Consider the following 11102-nt stretch of genomic DNA (forward strand, 5'->3'; position numbering starts at 1 on the left):
AATAAATGAATAAATAATAAGAACTAATTTTATTAATAAGAAATCATTTTGGTATTGATTTTTTAAAATCAGTCATGCAATTTAAATATCAAAATCGTTGTGGTATTATTTTTAAAAAATCAACACCGTTGTGAAAACCAGTACTACTATGGTATTAATTTTTAAAAACTAGTACTACAACTTAAACGCTAGCACTGTTGTGATGTTTATTTTTAAAAATTAACATCATAACTTAAACACAAACATCGTTGTAGCGTTGATTTTTTTAAAATAGTAAAAAAAATAAATTTAAACTCTGGAACACTACAAAAATTTATTAGCGTTAGAATGAATTCAATTGGAGCTTTCTAAGTCAATCAATGAGTTTTTATCGAAATTCATGGATGGACCTAAGAGATTTGGATTTTTAAAAAGTTGACATGTAATGGAAGGGGGTAGTGCAGTAAATGTGCTTATGGTATTCATGCTTGGTTCTGACAACCCTACGACAAGTTATATGTATGTGTCAATTACTTTAAAGTGATAAACTTTGAAAACCTTCTTATTTAATGACTTCAAATTGGTATCTCTAGGCACATATAGGCTCTAAAGCACTTCAGAAATATATAACACTTGGAATGAGTCTGATCAAAATTCTCTAATATCAATGAGTTTTAACTGAAACTTATTGATGAACCAAAGAAATTTAAGTTTTTTGAAAAGTTGATATGTATCGGAAGAATGTAGTCGAATGAAGATATTTATAGTGTCCATGTCTGATTCTGACATTCTCATGATAAGTTATGTATATTTGTCAATTGCTAAAAACAATGACAAAATTATTCGAAGCCTTCGAAAAAGCTTTAAACAATATTTTTTAGGCTCGAAATTGGGATGTTTCAGGTTCCACCCAATAATGTATATAATTCTCTAAACGCGCTTTAATCTGGCACATATTGTTTGTGCGGTTAACACTAACGGTCCAATTCAAGTTTTGATGAATGACAAAATATGTTAAGTTAGTTTCGTTGTTATTTAACACTCTGATCAAGTGTGCAAGAGAAGCCCAGACAGGTCGACAGGCTGATATGATGTCTGGCACGAAGCCCAGCTAGGTCGACGGGCCGACTGGATAGCTGGCATGAAGTCCAAACGGGTCGATGGGATGACCGGACGTTTGGCACGAAGTCCAACTAGGTCGACGGGTTGACCTGATAGCTGGCACAAAATCCAAACAGGTCAATGGGCTGATCGGATGTCTGGCAGGTAAGTGGAGGTAAGTCACTGGAGGGGAGTGATTGTGAGGACGCGTTCCCAGGAAGGGAACATTAGACGTCGATCCGACTTATATCCATTTCGGATATCTAAGTCGAGATCATGACTAGATTCCGGTCTCAAGGAGACGGAATCTAATTACTATTCTGCTTATCCATAAATTGTGCTAACATACTGTTTTGCAGGATATGATTTATACTTGCCTCGGACTAACGTTTTCTTGCAGGAAGGAGATTGCGAAAATCAAGGGTCTGGGCGTCCGGAAGCAAGTTTTATCCCCAAACGAGCCTCGCCACGTGGAGTACCCTGGTTGGCTTGGCTACGTCACATTCAGGGCGCCCTGAAGGGATCCGGGTGCCCTGAAGGGATCCGGGTGCCCCGAACCTCCTATATAAAAAGGGTGAAAACTGAAGCAAAGACAGAATTAACGATCTACGCTTCTATAATCCTGCGACGCTTCTCCGACAAAGTGCTATTGTTTCCTCTTTTTCTAATTATTGTCGGTATTATTTCCTTAATAGCATTTGTACTCAAATTTATAATATTTTACAAAGTGCTAGTGGATTACCCAACGAAAGCACTCAACGAGTGCGAGCCTTGGAGTAGGAGTCGACATAGGCTCCGAACCAAGTAAAAGATTGCTTGTGTTAGCGTTGTTGTGTTTTCACTTTTTCCGTTGCGTACTTTACGATAATTTTTAAATTGCTATTCACCCCCCCTCTTTAGCGAATTCTCGATCCAACAAGTGATATTAGAGCAGGTACCGTTCTGATTTGGTGCAACCACCAATCAGACAGAGGTGAAATTCTTTTCTATTTTTTTTTGCTCATTCTTTTCTCTTTTTTTTGGTTTTTCGTAATATTCCAAACTGTTATTGTTACCTTTTTGGAAATTTTTTTCCGTTGCAATTTAATCTGAATTAGTGCATCACCAATTCAGTTGATCTCTTTTATTTTATTTCGCACTGCTAATCCAAGACCAAGTCCTGAGACCCCTCGTCTATTTATTTAATTGTGTGCAGGTTAAAAAATGTCTCAAGTTGAAGGGTTCAGCACAGTACGTCATCCCCTATTCAATGGGGATGATTTCCCGTACTGGAAGAAGCGGATGGAGGTCTACCTGAAGACAGATTTCAACCAATGGTTCAACGTCACCAAAGGCTACAAGGTGTCGGCCAACAACTCCAGAATTCCACTAGACCCATAACAGTGGACTCCGAACATGAAGAAAAAATCGTCAACAGACTTCAAAGAACTCAACACGCTACAATGCGGACTGACGAAGGAAGAGTTGAACCAGGTAGGATTGCATCAAAACACTAAAGAGCTATGGGACAAGCTGATCAAACTACACGAAGGAACAAGCGACGCCAAGGTAATGAAACGCGACCTTCTTTTAAATAGATTATTTAATATTAAAATGCAGGAAGGAAAAACGGCGAGTCAGCTTCAAGCGAGGATCAAAGACATCCTCAACGGACTCCATGCGATAGGCCATCAAATGGAGAATCACGATCTAATCAGGTATGCATTAAACGCTTTTCCGCGTAATACTTTGTGGACATCTATCGTGGATGCCTACAAAATTTCAAAAAATTTATCTAAGTCAAAATTAAATGAATTATTTTGTGAATTAGAATTACACAAGCAAACTAACGTCAAGACCGAGAAAGGTATTGCCTTATTTGCAGGTTCCTCCAAGGAAAGAACGAAGACCAAGTCTGAACATGAAGATGAGTTTGACCAGGATTCTGAAGACGAAGAATACCTAGCGAACCTGGTAAGGAAAATGTTCACAAGGAGGAAGAAGACCTTCAGCAAAAAGGACCTGCAGAAGATCAACTCCCCAACTGAACCAAGGAGCGTGACCTGCTTCTGGTGCAACAAGAAGGGTCACTACAAGAACGAGTGTCCGAGATTGAAAAGCGGCAAGACGAAGACAGCCAAAAAGAAGGCTCTCAAAGCAACATGGGACGACTCGTCCTTAGAAGAATCGAAGGTCGAAGACCATAAGCACCAGAGTCACCTCGCATTGATGACCCTCGAAGCAGAGTCGAAGGACGAATCGGAAGACGGGTTCGAACCCGAATCGAGCCACGAGTCCGTACTTGTTTTCGAAGGTCCCGAAGAGGTATACTTTAATTTGAATAGAAAGTTCTTTGAAATTATTGCATGTTTAAATAGAAAATTAATTACAATAGAAAATGAAAACAAATTGCTCCTTGAGGAGAATCAAAATCTCAAGGAACAAATCACAAATCCAAATCCAACTCAAGACCTAACACTTGAGGAGGACAATTTATCACTAAATATAGAAATTAATAAATTAAAAGATCTCTTAGAAAAAATTACAACAAGATCTAAGAATTTAGATCTAATTTTAAATAATCAAAAAGTAATTTACAACAAAATTGAACTTAGCTAAAAGTCAAGTTCAAATAAAACATTTAAATCGTTAATAATCCAACACAAACAATCAAGTAAAGCTTGGGTTCCGAAAGCGTGCTTAACCACATAAGTTCGACTTAACCAATATTACATACCCAAAGAAAAAATATATTATGTAAAGTCAAATAAATCAAATCAAAAACCAAAATACAAACCTAGACCAACAAATTCAAAATCTAAATATTTTAAAACCCCTCAAAACTTAGAATATCATCAAATCAATTATAACTATAAAAAGAACAGATGTAAACCAAGAACTAAAAATAAAAAATAAAGGCCAATAATTCAGGGGGAGGCGCTAGAATAGTTGGCACCTTCAAAAATAATCTACCCGACAGGATAACCAAACTAACCTACCCGGCATGGTAATTAGGACTAGTTAAAAAGGGACAACAGTTTGACTTGACATATGGTACTGGTGAAGTTTTGGATGATAGTACGTTAGGGAAACTATGTCTATGCATGTCTAGGAAGATATGACTTCGACCTAGTGCATTTGTCTTAGTGGAACTAACCGAAGCTATCCTTTACGGATCTTAACCAGTTAGACTAAAGTTTTGTATTAAGTTCAGTGGATAGGACTATTTGGAAAATCTCGAAGGTATGGTTAATCTAATGATATCCAAGTGACTCACCATAGCCCAGAAGTTTATCCGAAGAATGCCTATTTGTTAAGCCCAAAGCTAAACCTGAATCTGACAGAAAGTTAAACCAAACCCTAAAACTGAATCAAATTCATTTCACAAAATTATAAATTCCCTGATTGAAAACATAAATCGGGTGAAATGACTAAGGACTTAAATAAAATTAATTAAATTAAAAATTAAATTAAATTAAAATGTTAAAAATAAAAAAATATTTTAAAAATTATTTTAAAAACATTAAAAAATTATTTTAAAAACTCTTTTAAAAACTTTAAAAATTATTATAAAAAAAATTCTTTTAAAAATTTTAAAATTTATTTTAAAAAATTATTTTAAAAACTTTAAAATATTATTCTAAAAATATTCTTTTAAAAACTTTAAGAAAATTATTTTAAAAATTCTTGTAAACTTTAACACTTATTTTAAAAATTCTTTTAAAAACTGTAAAAAAATTATTTAAAAAAATTCTTTTAAACTTTAAAAATTATTTTAAAAACTTTGAAAAATTCTTTAAAAAATTGTAAAAAATTATTTTAAAAACTTTAAAAAATTATTTTAAAAATTCTTTTCAACTTTAAAACTTATTTTAAAAATTCTTTTAAAAACTGTAAAAAAATATTTTAAATTTTTTTTTAAAACTTTAAAAATTATTTTAAAAATTTTAAAAAATTCTTTTAAAAACTTTAAAAAATTATTTTAAAAAATTCTTCTAAAATTCTTTTAAAAACGGTAAAAAATTATTTTAAATAAGTCTTTTAAAAACTTTAAAAAATTATTCTAAAAAATTCTTTTAAACTTTAAAAATTCTTTTAAAAATTTAAAAAATTATTTTATAAAATTCTTTTAAACTTTAAAAATTCTTTTAAAAAATTATTTTAAAAATTCTGTTTAAAAACTTTAAAAATTATTTTAAAAACTTTAAAAAATTATTTAAAAAAAATATTTTAAAAATGTTAAAACATTATTTTAAAAATTCTTTTAAACATTAAAAATTATTTTAAAATCTTTAAAAAAATTATTTTAAAAATTCTTTTAAAAACTTTAATAATTATTATAAAAATTCTTTTAAAAACTTTAAAAATTATTTTAAAAATTCTTTTAAACACTTTAAAAATTATTTTAAAAAGTTTTAAAAATTATTTAAAAAACTTTTAAAAATTATTTTAAAAAGTTTTAAAAATTATTTTAAAAACTTTAAAAAAATTTTTAAAAACTTTAAAAAATTATTTTAAAAATTATTTCAAAAACTTTAAAAAATTATTTTAAGAATTCTTTTAAAAACTTGAAAAAACTATTTTAAAAACTTTAAAAATTATTTTAAAAACTTAAAAAAAATTATTTTAAAAATTCTTTAAAAAAAAATAAATTTACCCGGTCTAACCTTCCGGGCGCCCCACTCAACTTAAACCCGGGTGCCTGGACCTCTCTATAAAAAGGGGGGTAAGCCTCCCGCCCCCTCTTCTTGCACCTCACTTAGTTATTGTTGGGACCTTGACGTCCGCTAGAGGGGAGGGGAGGGGGGGGGGGGTGAATAGCGTCTCACCCAAATCGATCGCTTCCTATAATGTTAGTTCACAACGGAAATACAAAAACAAATACTAACAAGAGAAAGCAAACCTAACACGTTGATTTAATGTGGTTCGGAGATAAAGCTCCTACTCCACGGCTGTCCGTTAGGTGGACGATCCCGATCCGTCGGTGGATGATTCCCCGGAAGACCTCAGGCTAGCTCAAGCTCCTTGTCGGTAGAGAAACCTCGCCACAAACACTTGAATACAAGCACACCGATCGCACGAAGGCTTGGGAGACTCTAATAGGCTTTAACCAAGTCTATTTTCGTCAACCATGCCCAAGAACCTCGAGCTCTATTAAATAGAGCTCGAGAGGAAAACACTAAGTTGTTTTCCCGCTACCAGTCGGCTGGTGTATGCACCAGTCGACTGGTCCTTTAAGTGAAGCCAACCGTTACCCAACGTTCGGCTACCAATCGACTGCTACAGTGTACCAGTCGACTGCTACAGTACTGCTACAATATCGCTACAGTACTGCTGCAGTGTCGCTACAGTACTGCTACAGTAAATCATAAAACGCATAGAATTTTGTCCTGAGTACAATCACTCAACACTCGTCCTCGCCCGACCAACCTAGACCTAGCCTTCTAGCCTCCTCCATCAGCCTCGCCTCCCTCGGATGTCTCCTCATCCTTCACGTCTTGTCTTCTGGAGCTTCCTTCGGCCTTGTCCATATTGTCGGGTCTTTGTCAAGAGGCTCCTCACCTCCGGGACTTCATCCATCGCCAAGTCACACTTGTACTTACGTTGCCAAGACTACATGCTTGGACTTACCCCGCCAAGACTCATTCTTGGACTTTCCTCCTTTGCCAAGATCACACTTGGACTTTCCTTGTTGTACCTATATCCTGCACACTCACAATGTATATCAAATACAACAATAAACCTAACTTAAACATTTGCCCAAACATCAAAACATAGGGCACCTAGATTGCTCCAACAGTTATCTCTTGTTACGACTTTCTTCGAGCCTCAACGAGAGAGGAAGTGCTAATTAAAATTTTTCTTCATTTTTTCGGTTATTACACGACTGCGAATCAACCGAGGTCGTCGTTTCTAAAAATCTTATTCACGATGCCTCAGTAAATTTCTTTTTCCCTCCTAATTTTTTTTTATTTCACTTATTTTTTATGCTTAGTATAGTTTTTTTTTAACTTAGGAAACGTTCTAGATCTTGTGCTGAGCCCTCTACTGCTAGTGTTGACCCTAGGTTCCCTACTAACGAACTTAAGATTAGGTTTGAGTCTACCATCTATATGCCTATTAGGACTAGGTGCTTAGATAGACAATTTTTCTTACGTTCCTATATTCCAGTTGTAGAGGTCATTAACCACTATAACTTACAGAACCTTGTTTACTGTACTAGTTCAGTAAACATTAGTTTATGTGCTGAATTTTATAACAACTTAGTTAGGGTAGATGATCTTACTTATACTACTAGGGTAGCTAGTACGGATATCACATTATCTCCTACCATTATCCAGACCTTTTTAGAGTTACGACCATCTACGTGCACTTTTCAGTGCTACCCTCCTAGGGATCTACTATTTGGTGATCCTTACTCGCACGTTACTCTGGATACGATTTACTCGTTTTTTTTTTTGGGAGGGGGGGGGGGGGAGCGAGTACCCACTGTGACTATGTTTAGGTCAGTATCCCTTCGAGTTCACGATTATGTACTCTATAGGGTTTTAGTCTTCTACATCTTACTGTTGTTCACTCGCGACATAGCGATGATGCGTCCATTTCATTCCTTTCTCTTGTATGCCCTTTGCCATAGATTAGACATAGATATTAGTTTACATATCTTTCAGACCATTATCCACTCAGCTGGAGTCACCACCAGCGCTCGAGTTCATATGTCGTATTGCCATATTTTGACGGTATATTTCGCCTCCTTACGTATTAACGTCACCCGAGGCGATATCCGAGTCATGACTGAGTTCGATGTCTTAGGACCTAGGAACTTCTCTCTAGGAGGTGTCCATATAGATGATGAGGGTGCCCTATCTTGGCGGAGGGGGGCACAACACCAGCCAGACCCAGATGCCCAGGAGGAGGCAGAGCAGGATGAGTTTATGGTCGCACTATTCGGCGAGGACGCTCTGACCCCTGTACCACCTCCACCTCCAGGCCGAGCACCTCGTCCCGTTCCTCGCACTCTAGGCAATCGAGTTACCGGACTCGAGCTATCCATGACGAGTCTCCGTCAGGAGGTCTCCGATTTTCATCGAGGCATACAGCAAGAGGTCACCGACCTACGACGAGAGGTGCGGTAGGAGGTCTCCGACTTGCGACGAGACGTGAGACAGGAGATCTCTGACCTTCGACGTGATCTATCCAGTTCCCGAGAGTATGACCGGACCTGTCATACTGAGCTGATCGAGATGTTACGTTTCTTGGGGCCCGGGCCACCCTCCTCATCTCGATAGACTTGATCATCACTATGTATATTTTATTATGATCGTTGTATTTTGACCTCGACATTGACTTATGCTATTTTGATTTACTCCGACTTAGTTATATCTCGACTCTAACAATGATTTATCTTGATGTGTTTAATAAACTAGGATAGTTAAATTACAAAAACTATTTTCAAAAATAGTGTTTTCATATTCTAGGATAAAATCTTTATTTTTTTTGTAAAATCTTCCATTTCTAGAATTTTAAATCAGTTTTAGCCTTAGACTAGGGCAATTCCTTAGAAAGCATGTTCCCTTAGGGCTAGTACTTGAGCATCTCACCAACACCCTAGGATTCCCTTGTTTGTGATTGCTGAACATAGAAAGGGGTGAGATGCATAGGCAAATTGCCTGAACTTAAGATGCTTATTTCAGTGCATCGACATAAGTCTGAGCGTTAAATATCAAACATTCATTAATCTGGTTAAGTCATTCAGTTTAGTCAAATACTAACTGATTATGATTAGACTTAACCTAACTAACCAAGTGAAAGCTGCTATTCTCTAATAGTCAGTAAGTAACAAACTGGTTAGACAGTTTTTATAATGTCAGGTTCAGAGGGAGAATTAATTATTTTTATACTTATTTTGAAATTAATTTTTGAAAAATATCTCTTTTTAAATCAGTTTAACACTAACTAAGTGTTTTAAAATCTTATTTGGATTTTTCAAACTTAGTTTTAAAAGTTAGATCTCCTTAATTGGATTGTTTTAAATTTAGGTTTGAAAATTGATTTTATTTTCAAACTCTAAACTTTTCAAATTTAATTTTGAAATTCATACTTTTTAAACTTAGTTTTGAAATTTAGACCTTCCAAACTTAGGTTAAATTGATTTTGAAAAATAAACATTATTCAGGTTTATAACTTAGATTTTTTTATTTTCAAAATTATATTCTACTTGGTTTTAAAAACAATTTTTTGGAGATTTATTATAAAAATTGGAGGTTTGAAAACAAATTTTACTTAGTTGGATTTTACAAACTATGTCTTGAGAAATAAAATTTTATTTTTGAAAACTTGATTTGAAAATTGGACTTAGTCATAATAATTTTTTTTTTATAAAAATGCTATATTTACTATGTTTTTCAATTTACAAAACTTATTTCGAAAAATTAAGTTAAAATCATAAATTTTAAGTCATCTTTCTAAAGTTAACTTAGCTACTTTTTGAAAAAGATAAAAGATAAAAGCTTAAAACAAAAATTATCTTTCTTCTAGCTTAAACTCCCCTAAGTTAATCTGACTTACACTTGTAGACTTCCTTGCATTTTAAGTTATAATTTGCTCTGGGTTTATTTTTCATGAATGCCAAAGGGGGAGGATTAGGTGGTTTAAGTTAGTTAAACAATAAAATTTAAAAATAAAGCTAACCTAACAACCTTATAAATGCTCGTTTTACTTGCATATGTTTTTCACTAATTTAATCAGGTTGTCATTGTATCAAAAAAGGGAAGATTGTTGGTGCGGTTAGCACTAACGGTCTAACTCAAGTTTTGATGAATGACAAAATAGGTTAAGTTAGTTTCGTTATTATTTAACACTCTGATCGAGTGTGTAGGAGAAGCCTAGACAGGTCGACATGCAGACCTGATGTCTAGCACGAAGTCCAGCTAGGTCGACGGGTCGACCGGATAGCTGACACAAAGTCCAAATGGGTTGATGGGATGACTAGACATTTGGCACGAAGTCCAGTTAGATCGACTGGCTTACCTGATAGCTGGCACAAAGTCCAAATGGGTCAATGGGTTAACTGAACGTCTGACAGGTAAGTGAAGGTAAGTCATTGGAGAGGAGTGACTGTGAGGACGCGTTCTAGGGAAGGGAACATTAGGCATCGATCCGACTTAGATCCATTTCAGATATCTAAGTCGAGATCATGACTAGATTCCGGTCTCGAGGAGACAGAATCTAATTAGTATTCTTCTTATCCATAAATTGTGCTAACATACTATTTTGCAGGATATGATTTATACTTGCCTCGGACTAACATTTTCTTACAGGAAGGAGATTGCGAAAAATAAGGGTCCGGGCGTCCGGAAGCAAGTTTTATCCCCAAACGAGCCTCGCCACGTGGAGTACCCTGGTTGGCTTGGTTACGTCACATTCAAGGCACCCTGAAGGGATCCGGGCGCCCCGAAGGGATCCGGGCACCCCGAACCTCCTATATAAGAAGGGTGAAGGCTGAAGCAAAGATAGAATTGACGATCTACGCTTCTGTGCTCCTGCGACGCTTCTCCGACAAAGTGCTACTGTTTCCTCTTTTTCTAATTATTGTCGGTATTATTTCCTTAATAGCATTTGTACTCAAATTTGTAATATTTTATGAAGTGCTAGAGGATTGGCCAACGAAAGAACTCAACGAGTGCGAGCCTTGGAGTAGGAGTCGACATAGGCTCCGAACCAAGTAAAAGATTGTTTGTGTTAGCGTTGTTGTGTTTTCACTTTTTCCGCTGCGTACTTTATGATAATTTTTAAATCGCTATTCACTCCCTCTCTAGCGAATTCTCGATCCAACACATATAACGTTCTGTTCTGATATCTGAGTCAAAAGTTATGACCTTCGAAAGTAAGCATTTGACAGTAAACATTTGACACATACACATAACTTATCTTAGAGATGTCAAAACTAGATATGGACACTATAAATACCTTCACTGCACTGCACTATACTCTTTCATTCATGCCAACTTTTTAGAATTTCAAATTTTATAAGTTCATTAATG

This window comes from Zingiber officinale, chromosome 10A (genome assembly GCF_018446385.1).
Source record: "Zingiber officinale cultivar Zhangliang chromosome 10A, Zo_v1.1, whole genome shotgun sequence".
In the NCBI taxonomy this organism is placed as follows: domain Eukaryota; kingdom Viridiplantae; phylum Streptophyta; class Magnoliopsida; order Zingiberales; family Zingiberaceae; genus Zingiber; species Zingiber officinale.